Source organism: Carettochelys insculpta, chromosome 1, assembly GCF_033958435.1.
Source record: "Carettochelys insculpta isolate YL-2023 chromosome 1, ASM3395843v1, whole genome shotgun sequence".
NCBI classification, from domain to species: Eukaryota; Metazoa; Chordata; order Testudines; family Carettochelyidae; genus Carettochelys; species Carettochelys insculpta.
Window position 1 is genome coordinate 794,387 of NC_134137.1, and position 26,809 is coordinate 821,195.

General features: G+C 48.6%; 1 protein-coding gene across 1 annotated transcript in view; it reads right to left on the reverse strand.

Moving 5' to 3' along the window:
* LOC142005929 (dynein heavy chain domain-containing protein 1-like) overlaps positions 1-26,809 on the reverse strand; it is a 92,128-nt gene that overhangs the window by 63,291 nt on the left and 2,028 nt on the right. The gene's annotated exons all lie outside the window — the stretch shown is intronic.

The following is a 26,809-nucleotide window of genomic DNA, read 5'->3' on the forward strand; positions in this document are numbered from 1 at the left end:
TGTTTGGGAAACCAATGCCTGGTTGGGAAAAGAGAAGTTACTCACCTGTGTAGTAACGATGGTTCTTCGAGATGTGTCCCCGTGGGTGCTCCACAGTAGGTGTCGGGCTCGCCCCGGTGCCGCAGCTCGGAAATTCTTCAGCAGTCTCCGTCGAGTCGCGCATGCGCCGATGCGCGTCGGCTCTTTGCACGCTTACGGTCACATGCGCAATCCGGTCCCCGCCAGTTCCTGATCAACCGCTCCGGACGTCTCTGAAAAACACAAACAGAGCTCCAAAGTGGGGAGGAATGGGTGGGTAGTGGAGCACCCACGGGGACACATCTCGAAGAACCATCGTTGCTACACAGGTGAGTAACTTCTCTTTCTTCTTCGAGTGGTCCCCGTGGGTGCTCCACAGTAGGTGACTACCCAGCAGTAACCCCCCCCGGAAAAAGGAGGTGGGTACCCGATTTATGCGCAGCTTGCCCTTGAAAGGACTGCTGTCAACAGGCGTGTATCCTCATCAAGCATCCTGTGCATGGCGTAGTGCTTGGCGAAGGTGTCATAGGAAGACCACGTCGCTGCTCTGCAGATGACTCTCAGCGCGATTCCCTTGAAGAAGGCCGTCGACGACGCCATCACCCTAGTGGAGTGGGCCCTGGGCGGAACTGGCAGAGGAGTCTTGCGAAGCTCGTAACACAGTCTTATGCATGACACAATGTGATTTGAAATCCTCTGCGAAGATAGTGCTTCCCCTTTTGACCTGGATGCAATGGACATCAGAAGTCTGTCCGTTTTCCAGAAAAGTTTAGTTCTATCGATGTACAAGGCCAGTGCCCTTCTTACGTCCAGTAAGTGCAACCATGCCTCTTCGCTCAAGTTGTGAGGCTTAGGATAGAACGAGGGCAATACTATTGGTTCGTTGATATGAAAATCTGAAGAGACCTTTGGAACGAAGGCTGGGTGCAAACGTAAGACCACCGCCTCCTTTGAGAATATCGTGCAGGGTGGTGTGGACATTATGGCTGTGAGCTTGCTCACTCTGCGAGCTGACGTGATAGCCAGGAGGAAGGTCGTTTTAATGGTAAGTAGTCGAAGGGGGACCGTAGCCAATGGTTCAAAGGGCGGCCCCAAGAGCGTGTGTAGAACTAAGTCTAAACTCCATAGCGGCGGTATTGGTTTCCGAGGGGGGTACAGATTTACCAACCCCTTTAGGAAGCATGAGACAACAGGATGGGCAAATATGGTTGATCCATCCTCTTGTAGAAAAGCTGATATAGCCGCCAGATGAACCTTTATAGAGGATAGAGAGAGTCCCTTTTGTTTGAGTTGTAGCAGGTAGTCCAGAATCATAGGTATAGTGGCGTCCCGAGGTGTCAGTTGCTTGGAAGAGCACCAATCGGAAAAACGTAACCATTTGTGTTGATAAGTCTTTCTGGTGGAAGTCCTCCGACTACATTCCAGGACTTGCTGCACTCCCTCTGAGCATGTAGTCTCTAGGGCGCCGAGCCATGGATTAACCATGCTTGTAGCCGGAGTCTTTGCGGGTGCAGTATTGACCCCCGAGCCTGTGTGAGAATGTCCGGCACTGTTGGTAGGGGAAACAGCTGATGCTGTGCCTTGCGTAGAAGCAATGGGAGCCATTGTTGCCGATCCCAGGTCGGGACTATGAGTATCATGCGTGTTCTCTCCCTTTTGGCTTTCTCCAAGACCTTGTGTATGAGTGCTGTGGGAGGGAACGCATAAAGTAGAGGGTCCTTCCATGGGATCATGAAGGCGTCCCCCAAAGACCCCTGTCCCATGCCCGCTCTGGAGCAGTATCGGGGACATTTCTTGTTGTCGCGAGTGGCGAACAAGTCGATTTGGGGAAAACCCCATCTGCGGAACACTTGGTGAAGCAGGTCTGAACGGATCTGCCACTCGTGTGTGGGCGCAAAGTGTCTACTGAGTTGGTCCGCCTTGACGTTGTGGACACCCGGTAAGTATGAAGCTTTGATGGTTATATTGTGGGCAATGCACCAGTTCCACAGTCGGACCGCCTTCGCACAGAGTGTATGAGACCTGGCCCCACCCTGTTGGCTTATATAAAACATGGTGGTGGTGTTGTCGCTATTTACGTCGACTATTTTTCCGCGCAGATAATTCCGAAAATACCTGCATGCACTGAACACTGCTCTGAATTCTAATATGTTTATATGCAGTGTCTTCTCTGCAGGGGACCATAAACCTTGAGTGGTTTTGTTGGCCATGTGTGCCCCCCATCCTGTATGGGAAGCATCTGTTGTAATGAAAACAGTAATTTGTGGTTGGCAGAAGGGCACCCCTGTTAGTAGATTCTTGGGGTCTGCCCACCATGTTAGTGACCTTCGTGCCTCCGTTGTGAGTGACACCATCTTGTGAACGGTATGGATTGATGGTTTGTATATGGTTGCCAACCAATGCTGCAATCCTCGCATGTGCAGCCTGGCGTTTTGTACCACAAACGTGGTCGCCGCCATATGCCCCAGTAGTTGTAAGCACGTTAGGACTGAGACAGTGGGGCTGTATGTTATTAGTTGTACTAGAGACTCGATGGCGCGAAAACGGGAATCGGGCAAATATACCCTTGACATGACAGAATCTATCCGAGCCCCTATAAATTCTATATTTTGCATGGGGTCGGTCTTTGACTTTGAGAAGCTGATGATGAGGCCCAATGAGGTAAATGTGTTTGTGGTAATGTGTATCATCCGTAATACCTCTGCCCGGGAAGCTCCCTTTAGCAGGCAATCGTCCAGGTACGGGAAGATGAAAACACCCTGTCTGTGCAGGTATGCTGACACGACCACTAGGGTCTTGGTGAAGATTCTGGGCACTGAAGAGAGGCTGAATGGAAGGACTCTGTACTGAAAATGATCTGTGCTGACAATAAACCAGAGGAAGCGCCTGTGCGCTGGATGAATTGCGATATGAAAATACGCATCCTGTAAGTCGAGGGCTGCAAACCAATCTCTGTCGTCTAGTGCCGTGATTATTGAAGCCATCGTCGTCATCTTGAAGCGCTGTTTGCGCAGATATTGGTTGAGTGCCCATAGATCCAAAATGGGTCTCCACCCTCCTGTCTTCTTCTCTGTCAGGAAGTACCTGGGTAGAAACCTTTGCCTTGAAATTGCTCCGGTACTCTCTCCACCGCCCCTATGAATAGGAGGTGGTCCACCTCCCGCCTTAGTTCCGGTAGGTGAGAGGGGTCTCTGAGGAGGGGTGCGGTGGGAGGATTTGGTGGAGGTAATGATTGGAAGGGGATCGTGTATCCCGTGTTTACAATCTCCAATACCCACTTGTCTGAAGTGATGCTTTTCCATTGTGGGTAGAATGGCTTGAGTTGGTGACAGAACATGTACTGAGATTGGCACTGAGATATGGTCTTGGTTTCGCGACCCTCGACGTACCTGTCAAACCTGCTGTCTTATATTTTGCCCTGAGAAGGCATTGCCTTGTTGAGGTCGACGTCTAGGGGCCTTGTAATGTGGCTGTTGATGACGTCCCTGATCATACCCCCGTTGAAAGTGGGTACGTTGCGGTTGGTAACCATAACGGTGTTGTTGAGGATAAAACTTTTTCCTTCTGTATGGCGGGGTGTATATCCCCAAAGTCCGAAGTGTCGCTCTGGAGTCTTTACTAGAGTGTAAGACTGAGTCGGTTGATTCGGCACATAATTTCATTTTGTCAAAGGGAAGAAGTTCTGCTATTTTTACTTGTAGTTCCTTGGGAATGCTGGAGGTGTGGAGCCATGACTCCCTGCGCATTACAACCGCAGCGGCTATGGCACGAGCCGCTGTGTCCGCTACATCTAATGCAATCTGGACGCCTGCTCGAGAAGCCGTGTAACGTTCCTGTACAATTGCCTTAAGGACCGGCTTCTTACCCTCCGGGAGGAAGTCCATAAGGGCGGTAAGTTTGGAGTAGTTGTCGAAATTGGGTTCGACAAATGGGCAGCATAGTTAGCCATGCGAAGCAACAGGGTAGATGATGAGTAGGCCTTTCTACCGAGGAGATCCAGTTTCTTTATATCCTTGTCCAGTCCCCCGGATTTATACTGGGACGTTTTGGATCTATGTTGAGAGGATTCGACCACTAGCGAATTTGGCTGTGGATGACCAAACAAAAATTCCATACCTTTAGCAGGGACGAAGTACTTTTTGTCTGCCCTTTTGTTGGTAGGAGGAGCAGAGGCCAGAGTTTGCCATATGTTAGTGGCTGCCTCCATAATTGCATCGTCCAATGGTATAGCTATTTTAGAAGAGGACGGGGGCCTGAGGTTTTTAAGAAGCTTGCGGTGCTTTTCCTGCACTTCCGCTACCTGAATGTCCTGAGATTGAGCTACCCTTTTGAGCAGCTCCTGGAATTGTTTTAGGTCATCTGGGGGGGAAATGTCCCCAGGAACCACCGCTTCGTCTGGAGAGGATGAGGAGGCATCACTGTGGTATCTCTCCTCCAGCTCCTCAGAATCCTGGCTGTATTCATATGGTTGCCCTTTTGAGGCTTCGAGGTGAGGCTCAAAATCTTTTGATCCAGCCTCCGACTGGGAAACTTGCAGTGTTCCCCCAGGTGGAAGCTGTGCACCGTGGCGTTGAGGAGGAGTTGACAGAGATCTATGATGAGATGCAGACCTCCTATGTTGATGTCCCATATAATGGTGGTGGTCATAGCAACAGGGACAGGGTCCCGGTGATGGGGACCTGGACCACGACCCAAAGATGTAAGGGTGATGCAGGGAATGCCATGACCATAGAGATGACACCGACGTATGGGGAGAGCCTCTGTGAGAATACTCATAGGGGTCTCTGCTAGATGATGGTGAGAAGCGTGCAACTTCACGAGATGGACTCTGGAGAAAGGGAGATGGACGTCTGTGGCAGGCTGAAGGTGTTGCTGCTCGTCGAATCTCCGGTTGGGATCGCAGCGATAATGGCAGCGCAATTACCTCAGGGGAGGGACTGCGGTGCCGGGTCTTTGCTTTAGCTTTTGCTCTTTCAGGCATCACTGGTGGTCTGATCGGTGCCGGAGGGCTCAGCACCGTAGCGGGTGCCATGCTAGTTTCCGCTGCCCCCGGTGCCGTTGGTCCCGATGCCGTCGTTCTTGGTGCCGTCGTTCTTGGTGTCGTCGTTCCCGGTGCCGCTCGGGGTGCTTCGTGCTGAGTGTTGCTCCGGTGCCGTCGGAGCCGAAACTTTCGGTGCCGCAGTAGCCGGTGCCGGTCTGTCCGGTGCCTGCACGGCCCTCGGTGCTGTTTGCTTAAGAACCGTGGGCCCCTGCGCGGGTGCACGTGCCGCAGCTTTCTCAGCAGAAGAAGCCAGCGTGCCCGGGCCCTTTGTTTCGCTCGTCCCGCTCCCAGAGGTAACGGGCAGGGATCAAGCTGGAGAAGCTTTTCTCTTCTTCTGCACAGAGGAGGTCAAAGAGGCAGCCTTCCTCTTGTGCAATCCTAAAGAGCCCTCCTTATGTGGCTTCTCTGATGAGGCAGGTTGAAGTGCTTTGTCAAAGAGCAGCATTTTTAGCCTCATCTCTCTATCTTTCCTAGCTCTATTTGTTAATTTAGAACAATGGGAGCACTTCTGGGGAACGTGGGTCTACCCTAGGCACCGGATGCATCTGCTGTGGCCATCCGAAGCAGGCATGGCCTCCCGGCAAGATTCACACTTCTTAAAACCGGGGGACGACATTGTTAGAATTTAACTCTCTGAGTCCTTAAGTGTTAACAGCACACTTAACAGTCTATTTGCCAAACAATAGCAACTGCTGGCCTTTGAAGGCTTGACAAAACTAGCGGGCCTGCCCGGAGGCGGCTGCTCCAATGCTTAAAACAGTCTTGTACTTCTAAAACCAACTATAAACACGGTAAACTAATACTATAATAACTATATAACTAACTATTATTATTATAACTATTAACACGAATAAAATGAGTTTATCTGTCTTGGGCGTTGGAGCCGGAGAGGATTCCATCTGCAGCCGTTGGCGGTTGAGAAGGAACTGGTGGGGACCGGATTGCGCATGTGACCGTAAGCGCGCGAAAAGCCAATGCGCATCGGCGCATGCACGACCCGACGGAGACTGCTGAAGAATTTCCGAGCTGCGGCGCCGGGGCGAGCCCGACACCTACTGTGGAGCACCCACGGGGACCACTCGAAGAAGAAACCTAGTATACCCTTCAGATTGGGAAAGAATTACAGCACTGGCAACCACCACTTGGATGAACAGTTTTAAGTATTGGTTGGGCACAGTTCAGGGAGCAGCTGCAGCGCAGCAGGCTTCAGAACAGCAAAAAATGAATCAGGCTTTTGATGAACACAGTGATGTTAAGCAATGGAAAATCGGACAACAGGTAACGGCTAAAATCGAACCAGGTCTCAAGAAAAAATTTCCAAAGGCAGAATGGTGTGGACCTTGGACCATTTTGGAGAAATTAGGGCCCTCCCTGTACTTGGTTGACATAGACAAACAGCTGTGCTGGAAACACGCCATGCAATTAAAGGAATATAAGGGTTAAACATGCATGTTACATGTCTGTGCTTGCTTTACAGAAAAATACACCAGATAAGCAAGTACAGTAAGTACCATGAAAACCTTCCAACTTAGTAATGGAAGCTTTATAAGTTTTAATCTCAGAGCTCCATCTGCACCCTATGTATTGCTGCATGTTGCCTGGAGACAATTAACACGCTTTGAATTGTCTAGACCTTACCCGGTCAGACAATTGAGGGCAAGGGGCCAGAGTTCACTTGGGGCATTGGTAATATAATCACCATCTGGTGGAATGACAAAAACACTTCCGTGTGGACACTGGACCAAGAAGGAAAACAGCTGCTGTGGATGGTAGGGCTAGGCATCTCATGGATTAATAATGTACCTACTGTTCCCTTGGGAACAAGATTCCTGTTCATAAATCCACCAAGTGATCCGGTCATACTGTCTTTGTTAAATATGGATTATACCCAGGAAGAGCCAGTGAAAAAGGAATAGATGCGGCTGGTATGACTGGTCCTATATCAGGTACTATGGCTATGAAGTATTGCTGCTTTTAAAAAAAAAAAGAAAAACCTTTCATATCTGTAAGGGAGAAGCGAGTGCTGTTTTGCATTTTTACAGGTTAAGATGCCAACATGGATATGGACCTTGGCAGGCATTTTGGTGATAGCCCAAGACTTGAAGGGACTAGTTGATGTCATTAAGATCAACCGAACACATTCGGTAACCAGGACCTTCCGGGTCGAGACAGCAGAAAACCCTGATGGATGGGAGACAGCAAGTCAGCTATCGGAGGGGTAGCCATGTTAGTCTGGATCTGTAACAGCAACAAAGGGTCCTGTGGCACCTTATAGACTAACAGAAAAGTTTTGAGCATGAGCTTTCGTGAGCACAGACTCACTTCATCAGATGCCCTATCAGGACTGTATTAAAGCTGGTGTGTGAAACTCAAGGAAAGCGACAAATGGAAAACATCCTCAGGTTTTCGCCCTTCCCGATTCTGATGGCGTGGGGATGGACAGTTAAAAACGGCAGCCAAACTCAACGCGTTCTCATCCCAAAGCTTGAAAATGCACGAAGATGAATTGAAAAGGAACTGACTTTAAGTAAAGAGACACAGGGGGAGTATGCATGCTGCTGGAAGGTTAATGGTTTTGTTAACTGTAAACCCATTGATATTATCACCTGTCCTCATCCAACTTCTGAGGACATTTTTCCAGGTAGTACACCACAAAACCATGAACATAATACAAATAAGGAAAGGAAACGAGCAACTCGGGATATGGAACGTGCTCTAGTGGCGCCAAAGCAAATTATGGAGGTATATCTTACAGGTACAGTGGGGGAGGATCTTACTCTAACATGCATTACACAACCACACTTGCTTCAAACCAACACAGTATATCTGGATTGGTTTCGAGTAATAAATCCAGTAATCAGTTGCATTGAAGGACAGGTAAAAACATATGGGGATTGGCTAAATAGGGTGGAATTTACAAATGTGCAAAATAAGTGGAGTGCATTTATTCGCATTCGCAATATACAATTAAGGGATGCAGGTACATACACAGGGACTTGGTCTATAACCCCAAGTACGAGTAAATGTATTTACCATGTGCAGGTCTGTGAGGATGCCTGTCCTACAACAGTCCCACATCATCCCCTTCCACACATTGATACTACCCCAAAGGAAGGATGCCCATTTATACAACCATGGCCCACATCAGGAATCTTCCTACACCCCACAATGGAATATGTGGTGGAGAATGCAATGTCCCAGCCATCATAAGGATTAGTTTAACTCTGAGATGCAAATGCAGCTACAACTTTGGAAGGGCTCTCAAATTACCCCACAACAACATAGAGACAGACGGGATATATTGGGAACAGCCCTGGGAGGGTCTAGCCTTGGCATGTCCCTATGGAACTCGGCACATATTGAAAATCGCAATTTAATAATCAACACCGTGGTGAATGGAATAGGCAAAGCAGTTAAAACTGGGGGAAGGATTAGTAGTCTATTACTGGATCAGCATGCAATCATTATTGACAATATGCTTTTAATTGCACAAGGGTTTAAACACCTAAATGCTACTATTTTGTCTCTTATCAACAGCATACAAAACAATGATGTTTCACTGGCAGTTGCCTGCACAGCCTATGGCAATAGGGTAATAGAGATTGTAGTTTGCTACAGTTACAGCAAAGTTTGCTACAGTTACAGCTTCAAAATTGGCCATGTATCTTAGATCAGGCATCCATCATGAACCAAATACAACAACAGGGCATAAATCACATGAGGCCTATCTTTCTGCAATTTGCTAAATTTGATAAAATCCCAAGACAGAATCATGAGGAGGACAAGAGTATAAACCTCATAATGGCAGTGCCTAGATGGGTACAAGAGCCAGTTAAGGTTTACTATGTGAATAGTGTAGGGACGTTGGTAAATAAGACATATGTGCAACATTACCCCAATGTGCGCTTGGTAACTGAAACGGGCTCAGAAGTTAATCAAGCGTGTTGCATGAAACATAATGGATGGTGGATGTGTGAGTGCTATGCCAAAATTGACATTAGTGCCACTAAAAAGGGCTGGGCACGATTAGTACAAAAGGAATTAGTTGCAGAGGTGGTGCGAATTCAAGACATGGCTTGTGCCATAGGGTTTCATAACTTCTCCATAAATGGCAATATCTGCCCCACAAGTGAGGCAGGATTCTGTGTGCCTGTGACAAGCGCCATTCAAATAGGAGCCCATGCCTTTTGGCCAACAAGAAAGGGTAATGCTGTCAGTGAAATGATCATCCTACGTGAACGCTTACAAAACTTGTTGATTGACCTGTTTCCCCCCGTGAAGTTCTTACAGCTAGATATACATGACTTGGTTGAAAGAACTAAGGAATCCCTAATACCAATAGCCCAATTGATTCAACAGCAGATAAGTGAAATTGGTGCGGTGCACAGAGAGGTGGAAACACCCTGGTGGGCGATTCCAGAGGATGTGACTTTACTTCCAGTGGTCCGTACTCTAAGCGTATTCCTAGTGGGGATCCAGGCACTAACTGTTGCTGTGTTGATAGGAATGTGCTGTTACATGACCCATCAGACAAAGAAAGCTAAATTACAAGGTCGAGTAAACAAAGGAATGGAAATGGCAATCAACACTGCAAAAGGGTAGTATGATGGATAGAGCAACGAAGGGTCCTGTGGCACCTTATAGACGAACAGAAAAGTTTAGAGCATGAGCTTTCATGAGTTAACTCACTTCTTCAGATGCTGGTCCTGGAAATCTGCAAGGCCAGGTGTAAATAGGCCAGAGTAAGGCTGGGGATAACGAGGTTAGCTCAGTCAGGCAGGCTGAGTTGTATTGTCATCAGTAGATCTGGAGGTGTGAACTCCAAGAGAGGGGAAGCTGCTTTTGTATTTAGCCAGCCATTCACAGTCTTTGTTTAATCCTGAGCTGAGGGTATTGAATTTGCAGATGAATTGTAGCTCAGCAATTTCTCTTTGGAGTCTGTTCTTGAAATTTCTTTGCTGCAGGATAGCTACTTTTAAATCTGCTACTGTGTGTCCTGGGAGATTGAAGTGCTCTCCTATGGGTTTTTCTATATTGCCATTTCTGATGTCTGATTTGTGTGCATTTGTGTGCACACCTACAGGATCTGCACCAAGCATTCCTGAGACTGCAATACCCACCTGAGGAAGTGAGAAAACAAATCAACAGAGCCAGACGTGTGCCACGAAGCCTCCTACTACAGGACAAGCCCAAGAGAGAAACCAACAGAACACCACTAGCCATCACCTACAGTCCTCAGCTAAAACCTCTACAGCGCATCATCAGGGATCTACAACCCATCCTGGACAATGATCCCCCACTTTCACAGGCCTTGGGAGGCAGACCTATCATTGCTCACAGACAACCTGCCAACCTAAAACAAATCCTAACAAGCAACTATACACCGCACCACAGTCACTCTAACTCAGGGACCCATCCATGCAACAAACCTCGTTGCCAGCTCTGCCCACATATACACACCAGCAACATCATTACAGGACCTAACCGGATCAGCCACACCATTGTGGGCTCATTCAGCTGCACATCTACCAATGTAATTTATGCCATCATGTGCCAGCAATGCCCCTCTGCCATATACATCGGACAAACTGGACAGTCCCTACATAAAAGAATAAATGCACACAAATCAAACATCAGAAATGGCAATATAGAAAAACCCATAGGAGAGCACTTCAATCTCCCAGGACACACAGTAGCAGATTTAAAAGTAGCTATCCTGCAGCAAAGAAATTTCAAGAACAGACTCCAAAGAGAAATTGCTGAGCTACAATTCATCTGCAAATTCAATACCCTCAGCTCAGGATTAAACAAAGACTGTGAATGGCTGGCTAAATACAAAAGCAGCTTCCCCTCTCTTGGAGTTCACACCTCCAGATCTACTGATGACAATACAACTCAGCCTGCCTGATTGAGCTAACCTCGTTATCCCCAGCCTTACTCTGGCCTATTTATACCTGGCCTTGCAGATTTCCAGGACCAGCATCTGAAGAAGTGAGTTAACTCACGAAAGCTCATGCTCTAATCTTTTCTGTTAGTCTATAAGGTGCCACAGGACCCTTCGTTGCTCTACAGATCCAGACTAACACGGCTACCCCTCTGATACATGATGGATAGAGTTGTTTTGTTCGAACCAACATGTACAAGCTGAGAGGCAGCACCTGACTACGTAGACAGGTAGTACCTCAATATGTCAGGAGTGATGTGTAAATTGTTTGTACCATAAGAACCCTTTAACTCCTTCCATGCCCTGTTAGATGTGGGTGAGGTGGGGTTTCCCTATCACAGGGAAACGTATGTGAAATAAGTGGACAGAACTTAGTTTTAGGAGATCTGTATCTAGCAAGTGCTTGCATTTCTGAAGATGGCTTCTTGGAGTGCAGGCCTCTGTTTTACTTTTCCTTGGGAATCCTGTAAAATTTTGTTTTTGCTCTTTATACAGTGCAAGACAGGAGCTTTGTCAGAGATAGATGTCACTGTGCAAAATTCAGTTGAGGAATTTGGGCTGCAGTCTTGAATTACCAATTCCTAAGATTTTGGGCTTTTTTGTGATGCTTTACTTTTCTCAATCTTTCTCTAATTTTTTCCCAATGAATTATTAAGAGGTGTGTCAAGGCACGCTCTCTCGATAAGAAGGGGGCTCTCAGTGAACACTTTGAGCGGCGAACAGAGGGCAGCAGCTAACAGGGAAGCGAGTTTTGCCTCTGGGAGTTCGCCAAGGGAGGAGCCCCGTGTTTATTGTCCTTTTCAGATATAGTGTTCCACCTCTGCCCTGCAAGGCAGCACTATCAGGAAAAGGAGTCTCTGAAGAGAAGAGCCTGAAGAGCGATGGGGGAAGGTGGACCTGTGGGCACTGAGAGCAGCTCGGGGGAGAGGGGCCTGTGCAGCAAGGAGGGTGGACATGGGAGCAGATGGGGGTAGTGGGTTGGGGAGGGTCCTATGGTGATGGTAGCTGGGGAGGGGGCAAAAGGTGGGGAGGAGGGTCCCGGGGATATAAGGTCATTGCTCCACAGGGAGCTATGGTGACTCGTGGTGACAGGGAGGTATGAAGTAGTGGGATCCTTAACCACACATTCTCCACGCCCCACTGCCTTGTGGGTTATCCTGGGAAGGAGCAAGGCTAAGGGAGTAAACCCTGACAGAAAATCTGGAGTGGAGTCCGAAGGCGGTTCGGTGTCAACTTCTGGCACTGTCCCGGTAACTCCTGCAGCTGAGCTGGTACCAGATGTGGAGGTTATCCTCTCCTTTGGACTATATCAGTAAAGCCGAGAGGAGGACACTGGTGTCTGGGCAGCCCAGAGTCTCCATAATAAGTGCCCAGGCTCACGCCCGGAGAGGTACTCCGGCATCGCTGAACAGCATTGCATCAACACGGGAGGCAACAGATACCAGTTATAAGCTCTTGCTCGATTGGTGTAGAGAATGAGCGCCAGGGGTTGCCTTCGACGGTGGGAGAGATCCTCGCATCTCACTGGACAGTCACCGCCCGCCTCAAGCTGGGCAGCCCCCAGCCAATAGGGTACTGTCCAGCCATAGTTCACCTGCCTCGCTGGGTGCGTGAGGCTTAAGGTTGCTGAACCTGACAAGTGACTGTAGTTTGGGCACCAGGCAAACCAATAAGAAAATCAACAAGAAATGAGAAACAACAACAATTTAAGCTTGCTTGCTGGAATGTGCGGACCATGCTGACCGGCTTGACTGAAGATCTTCAGGCCATCAGTGACACCCGAAAGACCGCTGTCATCAACGAGGAACTGAAGAGGCTCCGAGTTGATATTGCTGCACTGCAAGACACGCAACTCACAGATTCGGGATCTCTAAAGGAAAAGGACTACACCTTTTTCTGGCAGGGTAAAGCCCAAGAAGAACCCAGGGAGCATGGTGTTGGCTTTGCTGTCAGAAACACCCTTCTACAAATGGTGGATTTAGTCATGGGCGGATCAGAAAGACTTCTTCGGATCACGTTTCAAACTTGCGCCGGTCCCGTCCACCTGATCAGCACTTATGCTCCAACCCTGTACGCCACACCAGAAGTAAAAGACAAGTTCTACGACGTGCTTAGTGCTGCTGTAGCGCAAATACCTGCTTGTGAACAACTGTACATCTTGGGTGACTTCAGTGCAAGAGTCGGAGCTGATTGGGCCTCATGGCCTTCCTGCTTAGGACACGTCGGTGTGGGAAAAATGAATGAAAATGGACAGCGTCTCCTTGAAGTGTGCACGTACCACAATCTGTGCATCACAAACACATTCTTCCAAACCAAGCCACAGCACAGAGAGTCGTGGAGACACCCACACTTGAAGCACTGGCATCAACTAGATGTGGTCATCACTAGGCGTAATAACCTCAAAAACGTCCTTCTGACACGCAGCTATCATAGTGCTGACTGTGATACAGATCACTTGCTAGTTTGCTCCAAGCTCAAGCTGAGACCCAAGAAGCTGTACCGCTCTAAACCTGCTGGAAGGCCCCGCCATTGATGCCAGAAAGACGGCAAACTTGGAGAAAGCCGAAAAGTTCAGAGAGACCCTCCAGGAAAATCTGCGTAGCTGCCCTGGGGGGGCCGATGTGACATCCAAATAGCAACATCTGAGGAATACAGTTTACAACACGTCCTTGTTGGTGTTTGGAAGAAGAGCTAGAAACACGAACGACTGGTTCGAAGCTAACTCCAATGAGATGATTCCAGTCATTGAAAAGAAGTGCGCTGCACTCCTGGAGTACAAATGGTCACCGAGCCAGAGTACCCAGCAAGCTCTTAAAGCGGCCAGAATAACAGAACAGCAGACAGCCAGGAGGCCAACAACCACTGGCTCCAGCTATGCAGCAGCATCCAGACCTGTGCTGACTTTCGTAATCTCAGAGGAATGTACGAGGGTATGATGAAGGCATTAGGATCCACCCAGAACAAGACGGCACCTCTGAAATCCAAATCTGGTGAAGTCATCGCTGACAAAGCCAAACAGATGGAGCGCTGGGTTGAGCACTACTCCGAGCTGTACTCACGCGAGAACGTTGTGGTTGACGCAGCCCTCGATGCCTTCAAGCTCCTACCAATAATGGACGAACTGGATAAAGAACCGACTGTGGATGAACTGAAGAGAGCCATCGATAGCATTGCAGCAGGAAAGGCCCCTGATCAGGATGGTATACCACCAGAGGTAATCAAGTGTGCCACGGACACACTCCTGGAACCCCTACATGAGCTACTGTGCCTGTGCTGGAAAGAGAGTGAGGTTCCACAGGATATGCACGATGCTAACATTGTAACGTTGTGTAAGAACAAAAGAGACAGAAGCGACTGCAACAATTACCGTGGAATCTCCCTGCTAAGCGTCACTGGTAAACTGTTCGCTCGCGTCATCCTTGGCAGACTCCAGAAGATTGCTGAGAGGATGTACCCCAAATCGCAGTGCGGATTCCGCGCAGAGAGGTCTACCGTTGACATGGTCTTCTCTCTAAGGCAGCTGCAGGAGAAATGCAGGGAGCAGAGGAAGCCACTCTACATAGCCTTCAGCGACCTGACCAAGGCCTTTGACTTGGTCAGCAGGGATGGTCTGTTCAAACTGCTCCACAAGATAGGCTGTCCTCCACGGTTACTCAAGATGATCCAGTCGTTCCACGAAGACATGAGAGGAACCATCCAATATGACGGCGCGTTATCGGATGCTTTCAGAATCAGGAGCGGCGTCAAACAAGGATGCGTGCTTGCTCCGACATTGTTTGGGATCTTCTTCGAACTCCTCCTGAAGCATGCCTTTGGATCTTCAACAGAGGGCATCTTGCTGCACACAAGATCTGATGGGAAACTCTTTAATCTAGCAAGGCTGAAAGCTAAGTCTAAGGTGCGGGAAGTCCTCATCAGAGACATGCTGTTCGCAGACAATGCTGCTGTAGTGTCTCACACAGAAGACCAGCTTCAAAAACTGCTGGATCAGTTCTCCAAAGCGTGCAAGGACTTTGGGCTTACCATCAGCCTAAAGAAGACAAACATACTCGGTCAGGATGTTGCTGAATCCCCATCAATCAGCATTGACAACTATACGTCAGAGGTCGTCCACGAGTTCGTTTACCTTGGGTCCACCATCACTGACACCCTGTTGTTGGACACTGAGCTAAATAGGAGGATCGGAAAAGCGGCCACAACTCTGTCCAGACTCAGCAAGAGAGTGTGGAATAACAACAAGCTGTACACTCACACCAAAATGCAAGTCTACAGAGCCTGCATCCTCAGCACCCTCCTTTATGGCAGCGAGACTTGGACCCTGTATGCCCACCAGGAAAAGATGCTGAATGTCTGCCACTTGAGCTGCCTCAGGCGCATCCTTGGAATATCATGGAAGGACAGAGTGACCAACACCGCCATCCTCGAGCAAGCTGGAATCCCAACCATGCACACCCTCCTCAGGCAGCGTCGGCTCCGCTGGCTTGGCCACGTCCACAGGATGAATGATGGAAGGATTCCAAAAGACATCCTGTATGGTGAGCTAGCCTCTTGCAAAAGACCCCCCGGACGCCCCCAGTTGCGCTACAAAGATGTCTGCAAGAGAGACCTCAGAGAGGTAGACATCGAGCTGGACAACTGGGAAGAACTGGCAGATGACCGCAGCAGATGGAGGCAGGGGTTACACAAGGGCCTTCAGAAGGGCGAGATGAGGATCAGACAGCTAGCAGAGGAGAAGCGAGCTCACAGAAAGCACAATAAGGACTTGCCAGACACCCACCACATCTGCAAGAGATGCAGCAAGGACTGTCAGTCTTGTGTGGGTCCTCATAGTCACAGTAGACGCTGTAAATGACGTCCTAAATTGAAACTATAAAGGGCGCGATCCATAGTCTATGCAGACTGAAGGATGCCTACTATTTGTAGTATGCCCTGACTTAGACTAAGAAGTCTACAGGGAATTACTATTGTGTCCAATATGGCAACAAACCTGGCTGACGTGCCTTCGCACCTTACTTGACTCTGGTTATTGGGGGTTCTCTTCGGGTCTGCTGTGTCGGCTATCTGCAGAGCTGGGGCAGCGCACAGAGGGAACACACCCACGCAGCCGAGTGATACGAACATTGGAGAGAGCAGAGCACCACGCTGGTAGCATCTGACAACAGTTGGCATGTTGTCTGTGGGCAAGGACTGGTCTGCCTCCCAAGGCCTGTGAAACTGGGGGATCATTGTCCAGGATGGGTTGTACATCCCTGATGATGTGCTGTAGAGGTTTTAGCTGAGGACTGTAGGTGATGGCTAGTGGTATTGTTGGTTTCTCTCTTGGGCTTGTCCTGTAGTAAGAGGCTTCGTGGCACACATCTGGCTCTGCTGATCCGTTTTTTCACCTCCTCAGGTGGGTATTGCAGTTTCAAGAATGCTTGGTAGAGATCTTGTAGGTGTTTGTCTCTGTTGGAGACAATGGATCTTGTGGTGTGTCTGGAATGGAAGGTGGAGGCATGAAGGTAGGCGTAGCGGTCAGTGGGTTTACGGTACAGGGTGGTATTGATGTGGCCATCATGTATTAGCACCCTGGTGTCCAGGAAGTGGATCTCCTGTGTGGACTGTTCCAGGCTGAGGTTGATGTTGGGGTGAAAGTTGTTGAAGTCCCGGTGGAATTCCTCCATAGTCTCCTTCCCATGGGTCCAGATGATGAAGATGTCATCAACGTAGCATAAGTAGAGACGGGGTGTTAGTGGACGAGAGCTAAGAAAGCGCTGTTCCAGGTCAGCCATGAAAATATTGGCATACTGAGGGGCCATGCGGGTACCCATAGCTGTGCCGCTGATTTGAAGGTATATATCATCACCAAATCTGAAATAGTTGTGTGTGAGGATAAAGTTACAGAGCTCAGCCATCAGATGTGCTGTAGCATCACCAGGGTTACTGTTCTGGACAGCATTTATTCCATCTTTGTGTGGGATGTTGGTATAGAGAGCCTCTACATCCATGGTGGCTAGGATATTGTTTTCTGGTAGGTCATCAATGTATTGCAGTTTTCTCAGGAAGTCAGTGGTGTCTCGGAGATAGCTGGGAGTGCTGGTGGCATAGGGTCTGAGGAGAGAGTCCACATAACCAGACGGTCCTTCGGTGAGAGTGCCAATGCCCAAGATGATGGGGCATCCAGGATTTCCAGGTTTGTGGATCTTGGGTAGTAGGTAGAATAGCCCCGGACGGGGCTCTAGAGGTGTGTTGGTATAAATCTGTTCTTGTGCTTGTGTAGCGAGTGTCCTGAGCAGATGGTGTAGTTTCTTAGTGTATTCCTCGGTGGGATCTGAGGAAAGTAGCCTGTAAAATTTGGTATTGGAGAGTTGTCTGGAAGCCTCCTTCTGGCAGTCAGACCTTTTCATGATGACAGTAGCTCCTCCTTTATCTGCCTCTTTGATTATAATGTCAGGGTTGTTTCTGAGGCTGTGGATGGCATTGCGTTCCGCACGACTGAGGTTGTGAGGCAAACGATGCTGTCTCTCCACAATTTCTGCCTGTGCGCGTCAGCAGAAGCATTCTATATATAGATCCAGACTGTTATTTCTACCCTCAGGAGGAGTCCACGTGGAGTTATTCTTCTTGTGCTGCTGGGAGGGTGTCTGTGTAACGGTGTGCTGGTCAGTGTTGTGTTGAAAGTATTCTTTGAGTCTGAGATGGCAAAAGGAGGCTTCCAGATCACCGCAGAACTATATTATGTTTGTGAGGGTGATGGGGCAAAAAGAGAGTCCCCGAGAAAGAGCAGACTCTTCTGCTGAGCTGAGTGTGTAGCTGGACAGATTGATGATATTGCTGGCTGAGTTAGTGGTACCACTGCTGTGGCTCTGTGTGGCAGGCAGGAGTTTAGACAGCCTGCAGTCCTTTTTCCTCTGTAGAGTAGTGAAGTGTCTCATGTAAATCTCCTGTCTTATTTTAGTAAAGTTCAGCGGTGTGGAAGTTTGTGTTAAGGTTGGGTTTTTATGAAAGACTCCAGATTTGAGAGCTCTTTTTTGATGTTCTCCTGTTTGTTGTACAGGATGCTGATTAGGTGGTTCCTCAGTGTCTTCAAGAGTGTATGGCATAATCTCTCCCTGTAGTCTGTGCAGTATGTAGATTGCAAAGGATTTTTCACCTTTAGTCCATTTGGTATGATATCCATTCGTTTGCATTTGGAGAGAAAAATGATGTCTGCCTAAGTTTGTGCAAGCTTCCTTGTGAGGTTGATAGATTTCCATTCCTGTTGTGAAAGGTTCCGAGGCAGGTGTCGCTGTACTTGACAGAGGAAGGACCTTATCAGATTCCAATGCGCATCTGAGGAATCTGGCTGCAAGGTGTAACCCAGCAAAAAGGCAATAGCAAATTGCCTAAAAAGGCCATGGACAGGTGACCTGTTCATGTGACAGGCTCCATTTTGGCTGTGCTTCTACACAGGGAGGAACAATAGAATTCCCTCCACATAGGCCAGAGTATAAAGAGGACCCTGAGGCTCCTCCACCTCTGTGTTCAGTCCAGCTCATCACTGCAGCACCATCTCTGCTATGAATTGAGCCCAGAAGGGTCCTAACAAACGTTTTTAAAATAGTAGCTTATTCCACCACGGCTGCAAGCCTGTACCAGGAACTTTGTGATTGGTTTATCTAACCTGACTGCGTTAATAGATTTACTCTCACCCTATTCTTTCTTCTTTTTATTAATAACTCTTTAGAGCAGGAGCATCCAAGAGTAATTCACCGGACTGCCGCCTGCCTCCCAGCCAGGCACCCTACTCCTTGCCACCAGCCCCACTCACTGGAGCTGTGCTGCCCACACTGCAGCCCCCAAGCCGTCCACACCACACCGCAGCCCCCGAGCCCTGCCACAGTCCCTGAGCCACCTCCACCATGCCGCAGCCCAAGCTGCACAAACCAGACCACAGCCCCCAAATCGCACCGCAGCCCCCGAGACGCCCAAACCACAAGCAACTCCTGAGCTGCATCACACCATGCTGCAGCTCCAGAACCACCCAAGCCACTTCGCAGCTCCTATGCAGCCTGAGCCATGTCAGGGGTGCCATCCAGTGTGAAAGGTGCCTGCTGGTGGAATCTTTCAGGCAGCAGGTGGGAGAGCTACAGGAGGAGGTGGCTAGGCTGAGGAGTATCTGAATCCATGAACAATTCCTGGACACTATTCATGTGGAGACAGCTGAAGCAGCTGTCCCAGTACACAGGACTGCAGACACACCCCTGCTGGAGGAGGAGATGGCTCAGGGTGGACACTGGCAGCTGGTTACTTCTGGCAGCAGGCAGTCCTCCACCCCTGCTCCCAACCCTCCCACTCTGGTACCAAGAAATCATTATGCTCTACTTCATACAAGAGACAAGGAATCACCCCGTACAGCAGAGGAGAAGCTTCATACCCCCAAGGCTGGGAGGTTAGTTGCCACCACTGTGAGGAGGAAACACAGAGTGGTGGTGGTCAGCAATTTTCTTCTGAGGGGGATGGAGGCACCCATCTGTCACCCTGACACTTCATCTCGGGACAGCTTTGGCTTCTTCGACCATGGGATGCTATTCCAGGAAGGACTGCTAGGTAGACATGGCGTTCACCTTTTGAGGAGAGGGAAGACCCTATTTGGACAAAGACTAACTAACCTAGTGAGGAGGGCATTAAACTAGGTTCAACGGGGACAGGGGAGCAAAGCCCACACGTAAGAGGAGAACATGGAGACCTGGAAGATGGGTTGGAAATGGGAGGGAGCATGGGCTATAATGACAGAGAAAAAGGAGGGTCAGGGCAAAACTGGGAGGTAAGATCAAATCAATACCTTAGATGCCTATATACAAATGCAAGAAGTATGGGTAATAATGGGTATTTCGGTCTTCAGTGAGAAGTCTGATGAAGGACTGCCCAACATAGTGAATGCTCGTGGGAAAGGGCTAGGGTTAGAAATTGAAATAAAAAAAGAACAAGTTAAAAATCACTTAGAAAAATTAGATGTCTGCAAGTCACCAGGGCCTGATGAAATGCATCCTAGAATACTCAAGGAGCTGATAGAGGAGGTATCTGAGCCTCTATCTATCATCCTTGGAAAATCATGGGAGACAGGAGAGATTCCAGAAGACTGGAAAAGGGCAAATATAGTGCCCATCTATAAAAAGGGGAATAAGAATAACCCAGGAAACTACAGACCAGTCAGCTTAACTTCAGCGCCAGGAAAGATAATGGAGCAGATAATTAAAGAAATCATCTGCAAGCACTTGGAAGGTGGTAAGGTGATAAGGAACAGCCATCATGGATTTGCAAAGAACAAATCATGTAAAACCCATCTGATAGCTTTCTTTGATAGGATAACGAGCCTTATGCATAAGGGAGAAGCGGTAGATGTGGTATACCTAGACATTAGTGAGGCATTTGATACGGTCTCACATGATATTCTTATCAATAAACTAGGCAAATACAATTTAGATGAGGCTACTATAAGGTGGGTGCTAAACTATCTGGATAACCATACTCAGAGAGTAGTTATTAATGGTTCTCAATCCTGCTGGAAAGGTATAACAAGTGTGGTTCCACAGGGGTCTCTTTTGGGACCGATTCTGTTCAATATCTTCATCAAAGATTTAGATATTGGTGGATAAAGTATGCTTATTAAGTTTGCAGATGATACCAAGCTAGGAGGGGTCAAAATTCAAAATGATCTGGACAAATTGGAGAAATGGTCTCAGGTAAACAGTATGAAGTTTAATAAAGACAAATGCAAAGTGCTCCACTTAGGAAGGAACAATCAGTTTCACACATACTGAACGGGAAGCGACTGTCTAGGAAGGAGTATGGCACAAAGGGATCTAGGGGTTATAGTGGACCACAAGCTAAATGTGAGTCAACAGTGTGATGCTGTTGCAAAAATAGCAAACATGATTCTGGGATGCATTAACGGGTGTGTTGTGAACAAGACACGAGAAGTCATTCTTCCGCTCTACTCTGTGCTGGTTAGGCCTCAGCTGGAGTATTGTGTCCAGTTCTGGGCACTGCATTTCAAGAAAGATGTGAAGAAATTGGAAAGTGTCCAGAAAAGAGCGACAAGAATGATCAAAGGTCTAGAGAACATGACCTATGAAGAAAGGCTGAAAGAATTGGGCTTGTTTAGTTTGGAAAAAAGAAGACTGGGGGAGGACATGATAGCAATTTTCAGGTATCTCAAAGGGTGTCATAAGGAAGAGGGAGAAAACTTGTTCTTCTTGGCCTCTGAGGATAGAGCAAGAAGCAATGGGCTTGAACTGCAGCAAGGGAGGTTTGAGTTGGACATTAGGAAAAAGTGCCTAACTGTCACGGTGGTCAAACAGTTGAATAAATTGCCAAGGGAGGTTGTGGAATCTCCATCTCTGGAGATATTTAAGAACAGGTTAGATAGATGTCTATCAGGGATGGTCTAGACAGTCCTTGGTCCTGCCATGAGGGCAAGGAGCTGGACTCGACCTCTCAAGGTCCCTTCCAGTCCTAGCATTCTATGATTCTGTGTCACAGTGCACTGCAGCTCCCGAGCCACCCGCACCTTGCTGGAGCTCCCATGCTGCCCTAGCAGAGCCACACTGCACCGCAGCTCTCAAGCCACACAAACCTCCTGAGGCACCACATGCTTGGGCTGGGGGAGGCGCTGCTGCCACTCATGTGCTGGGGCACATATGCAGTACAGCTGGAGGGGTGTCCCACTTGTCCAACACTGAGTTACATTTGCCACAATCTGCTGCCCTGTTCACCACATATGGCCAATGTGGGTCATGCTGCACCCGGCTGCTTTAGATGTCAGGTTCTAAAGGACTGGCTCAGTGTGCTCTTTTGGGTGACATCGGAGGCACAGTAAACCCTCAATTTAACGGATCCCGATGTAACTGACTTTGGAAATAACAGAAGTCTGCCACCCTCCGTCTTAAAGAAATGCTGGAGACTCACCAGAGCCACCTCTGGGGCTGGAGGAGCTGCTGGGGTGGCTGGGGATTGAGGGGCCACTGCAACAGATGGGGCTAGAGGAGTGGGGGGGCTGTGGTGGGGCACAGGAGCTCTCCCCGTAGCCCGGTGTGCATAGAGCATGTTGGCACTCGGCCGCCGCTGCCTGCAATTACACTGAGCAGCAGCCATGGTATCGGAAGCTGCTGCCCGCTGGCAGGCTGGGGGTGGCCATACTGTACCTTTGCACAGGCAGCTCAGAGCCAGGGGCTAGAGGAGCTGCAGCGCAAAGAGCTGCAGGAGGCAGTCAGCTCCTCTCCTGGTAATTGGGGCTGGAGTGGGAAAAGGAAGTTGGGGGCAGGGTACAGGAGTGAGTGATGGGCTGGGAAGGTCAGTGCATCATCATATGGTACAACCATTCGGATAAACGGACTTTCGGCATTAACAAACACCTCTTCCCCCTTCTTAGTCTGTTAAATTGAGGCTTTGCTGTATACATTGACCTGGGAATGTGGCTGGCCCTTTGGGTCTGAAAGAATCTGCTCAGATTTGGTGAGATTATTTTTCATAACCTCTCATCTGTGTGAGGGGGGAACCGGGTGTGGCATAAAGAAAGCTGGAGTGTCTGAGAGAATTGCTAGTATGACTTCTTCCCGGGCAGTGTGGTAACACAAGAACTCTGTGTAATGGGTTGGTGGTGTACAGGTGACGACCCCCAGTCCTGGGCTGTCAGTAGCCCTGTTTAAAGCAATTTGCCCTGGTTTGGCCCTCTCAGCTGCTCCCAGAAAAACTCCCATGTTACAGGGGGGCAGTTGGTTGAGAGACCTCTGTGGGTGTGGGGGCTTTAGGCAGTTAGCTGAGGGGAATGGGTGTGGGAGGGCACTGGAGACAGTTAGCTGAGGGGCCTGCATGGGTGCAGGGGGATTTAATGCATTCAAGGGTACCGGGGGAATTGGCAGACGTCATTGCTGAGCCTTTAGCTACTATCTGGGAAAACTCTTGGAGATTGGCAAAGGTCCTGCATGACTGGAAAAAAGGCAAGTGCCCGTCTTTAAAAAAGGAAAGATGGACAATCCAGGGAATTATAGACTGGTCAGCCTTACCTCAGTCCCTGGAAAAATTATGGAGAGGAGCCTCAAGGAATCCATTTTGAAGCACTTGGAAGAGGGGAAAGTGATCAAGAGTAGTCAACATGGATTTGCCAAACATCAATAAACAAAAACAATGGTATTTGGAGATAAGAAAATAGGAAGGAAGATCAATGTAGATGGTATTGAATTTGAAAATGTAGAGTTCTCATATCTGGGGAGCAACATAATGTATGATCTAGACTGTAAGAAGGAAATAGCAACTAGAATAGTGAAAGCAAGAGCGAGCTTGAAGGTGATGGATAAGATCTGGAAAAGCAAAGCAATTAGCTCAGGAAAGAAGCTGAGCGTCTTGAAAACGTGTATTCAGCAGTATGTTGTACGGATGTACGACATGGGTGATAATGAAAGATTCGAAAAGAAGAATATTGGCATTCGAAAGGAGTTGTTACAGAAAGATTCTGAGAATAGGATGGATGCAGAAGGTCACCAATGAGGAATTAGATAGAAAGATACAGCCGAAAGACAACTGCTGCAGAACGTTATAAAATGGAAGCTACAACTATTTGGGCATGTTTGCAGAATGAACGATGAATGAAAAATCAAGACTTCAGCAAAGCTTTTGATAAAGTCTCCCACAGTACTCTTGCCTATCAGTTAAGGAAGTATGGACTGGATAAATGGACTGTAAGGTGGATAGAAGGCTGGCTAGATAGATGGACGCAACAGGTAGTGATCAACGGCTCAATGGCTGGTTGGCGCTTGGTTCAAGTGACGCACCCCAATGGTCGGTTCTAGGGCTGGTATTGTTCAACATCTTTATTAATGAACTGGATGAGGGGATGGATTGCACCTCACACAGCCCCCAGCACACTCTTTGGAGCCAATAGATGCAACAGGCACATGAAGGCTGCGTCTACACGTGCACGCTACTTCGAAGTAGCGGCAGTAACTTCGAAATAGTGCCCGTCACGTCTACACGTGTTGGGCGCTATTTCGAAGTTGAAATCGACGTTAGGCGGCGAGACGTCGAAGTCGCTAACCCCATGAGGGGATGGGAATAGCGCCCTACTTCGACGTTCAACATCGAAGTAGGGACGTGTAGACGATCCGCGTCCCGCAACATCGAAATAGCGGGGTCCTCCATGGCGGCCATCAGCTGGGGGGTTGAGAGATACTCTCTCTCCAGCCCTTGCGGGGCTCTGTGGTCACCGTGTGCAGCAGCCCTTAGCCCAGGGCTTCTGGCTGCTGCTGCTGCAGCTGGGGGTCCGTGCTGCATATACAGGGTCTGCAACTAGTTGTTGGCTCTGTGTATCTTGCACTGTTTAATGAAAGTGTGTCTGGGAGGGGCCCTTTAAGGGAGCGACTTGCTGTTGAGTCCGCCCCGTGACCCTGTCTGCAGCTGTGCCTGGCTCCCTTATTTCGATGTGTGCTACTTTGGCGTGTAGACGTTCCCTCGCTGTGCCTATTTCGATGTTGGGCTGAGCAACGTCGAAGTTGAACATCGACGTTGCCAGCCCTGGAGGACGTGTAGACGTTATTCATCGAAATAGCCTATTTCGATGTCTCAACATCGAAATAAGCTATTTCGAAGTTGGGTGCACGTGTAGACGTAGCCGAAATGGCTTTCATATTCCATATGAATGTCCAGTCATGTGATAACTTGTCCCTGTTGACAAGTATCAGAGAGGTAGCCGTGTTAGCCTGTAGCTTTGAGAACAACAAGAAGTCTTGTGGCACCTTATAGACTAACAGCTTACGTTTTGGAGCATAAGCTTTCGTGGGCAAAGACCCGCTTCATCAAATGCATCAGTGGGGAGGTGGTTTCAGAGGGGTATTTAAAGAGTGGGGTCTCAGTAAGAACGAAGGCCAGAGCTGACAAGGTCTATTCAGCAAGGTGGAAATGGCCCAGTATCAACAGCACTTATCAAAAGAGAAAAAACAAGTCAGATCAGACAGGGGGATGTGAGCCTTTGTCAGAGTCTAATGAGGAGATATTAGCACCCAGAGCAGAGAAACTGCCTTTGTAAGCTGCGAGCCACTCCCAGTCTCTGTTTAATCCATGGTTAATGTAGGCAAATTTGCAAATAAATTGCAGCTCAGAGATTTCTCTCTCCATTTGATTTTTGAAATTTTTTTGTTTCAGAACTGTCACCCTTAAATTGCTGGCACATGATGGCATATATTATATTAGTAGATGTGCAGGTAAAGGAGGCCCTGATAGCATAGTTGGTGTTAGGTCCTGTGATGATATCACTGGTGTAGATATGTGAGCATAGCTGGCAACTAAAATATATGCCATCATATGCCAGCAATGCCCCACTGCAATTTACGTTGGCCAGACTGGACAGTCTCTCCATAAAAGAATAAATGGACATAAATCAGACATCAGGAATGGTAATGTACACTTCAGTCATCCTGGACACTCAGTGGCAGATGTAAGGGTGACAGTTTTGAAAGAAATAAATTTCAAAAATTCAAAAATTAACACCGCTGGCTGTATCAGTAGTTATGACTGATGTATGTAAAGTATTGCTGGAACAGTTCTTCTCTCTAACCCTGTTCTTTCTTTTTTGTTAGTAAGTCTTTAGATATTGGATCTAAAGGATTGATGAGTGCGCTGTTTTGGGAAAGATCAAAGGATATACTGACCAGGGGCTGGGGCTGGGCCCTTTGGGGTTAGGAAGAATCCGTGAGGTGTTGGGGTAGGGTTGCGGTTGCTGGTGGATCTGCCTTAGCGAGAAGGAAATCCCAGCCTGGGGCTGTAAGTAGCCTGAATTTTAAGCAAAGGTACCCTGGATTGATTTCTCTAGCTGTGCCCAGAAACCCCGCCATATTACAGGGGCCTCAGGACAGTTAGCCAAGAGGCCTGTGTGAATGCATTGGGGAGGGGTGGTGCTTAGGACACTTAGCTGAGGGGCCTGTGTGGCTGCATGGGGGGAGAAATTGGGACATTTAGTTGAGGGCCTCTGTGGGTGCACAGGGGGGCCTCATTAGCTGAGGGTACTCTGTGAGCATGGTGGGTGGGCTGGAGGCATTTAGCTCAGGGGCCTTCGTAGGTGCAGGGTGTGGGGGGCTGGAAGCAGTTAGCTGAGGTGCCTATGTGAGTGCTGGTGACAGTTTGCTGAGGAGCCTGCATGAGCATGGAGGGCTTGGGGCAGTTAGCTGAGAACATAGCTAAAGTGCAGTGCTTTAGTATTGTTATCCTGATGGACAATGATTTGCTTATAAGTTCTGGATGCTTCTGTTTCCCCGTTTCTCACAATTAGCCAATATGCAGTATTTTCCCTCTTGTTAGCATGACAAACCAAGTTCTGTCCGTTAGTATGGAACGTCTGTCAACACTTTTGTGGGAGTGAAGAATGGGGGGAGTTGTCACACAGGTCCAGCTGGTTGGATTGGCTTGGAGATGGTCACAGAACATCCCTGGGGCGCAAGGCAGAGCACTCGCAGAACACAAGACCCGGAAACAGGCAGACACTCCCCAAAGATGAGACCATAAATAAGATAATTCTGGGAACCCCCCAAAAGAGAACACCTCCAAGATTGCAACATAACACCACAAAGCCCAAAGACTGCAATGGAATCTTGCACGTGTAAGAATGGGCCCTCTTGCCATGGGACACAGGGTTGGAGCCTGCAAGGAGCCGTGAATGGCGGTGGAAAAAACTCAGTCAGTCTTACTTGGCCAACAAGACTGGCTTGAGCCACAGAGACTGTACCTATGTACCCCCCATAGGAGCTGTGCCTGCATCTGAGCACACATAAGCCAACTGCTCTTCTCCAGTATTCTCA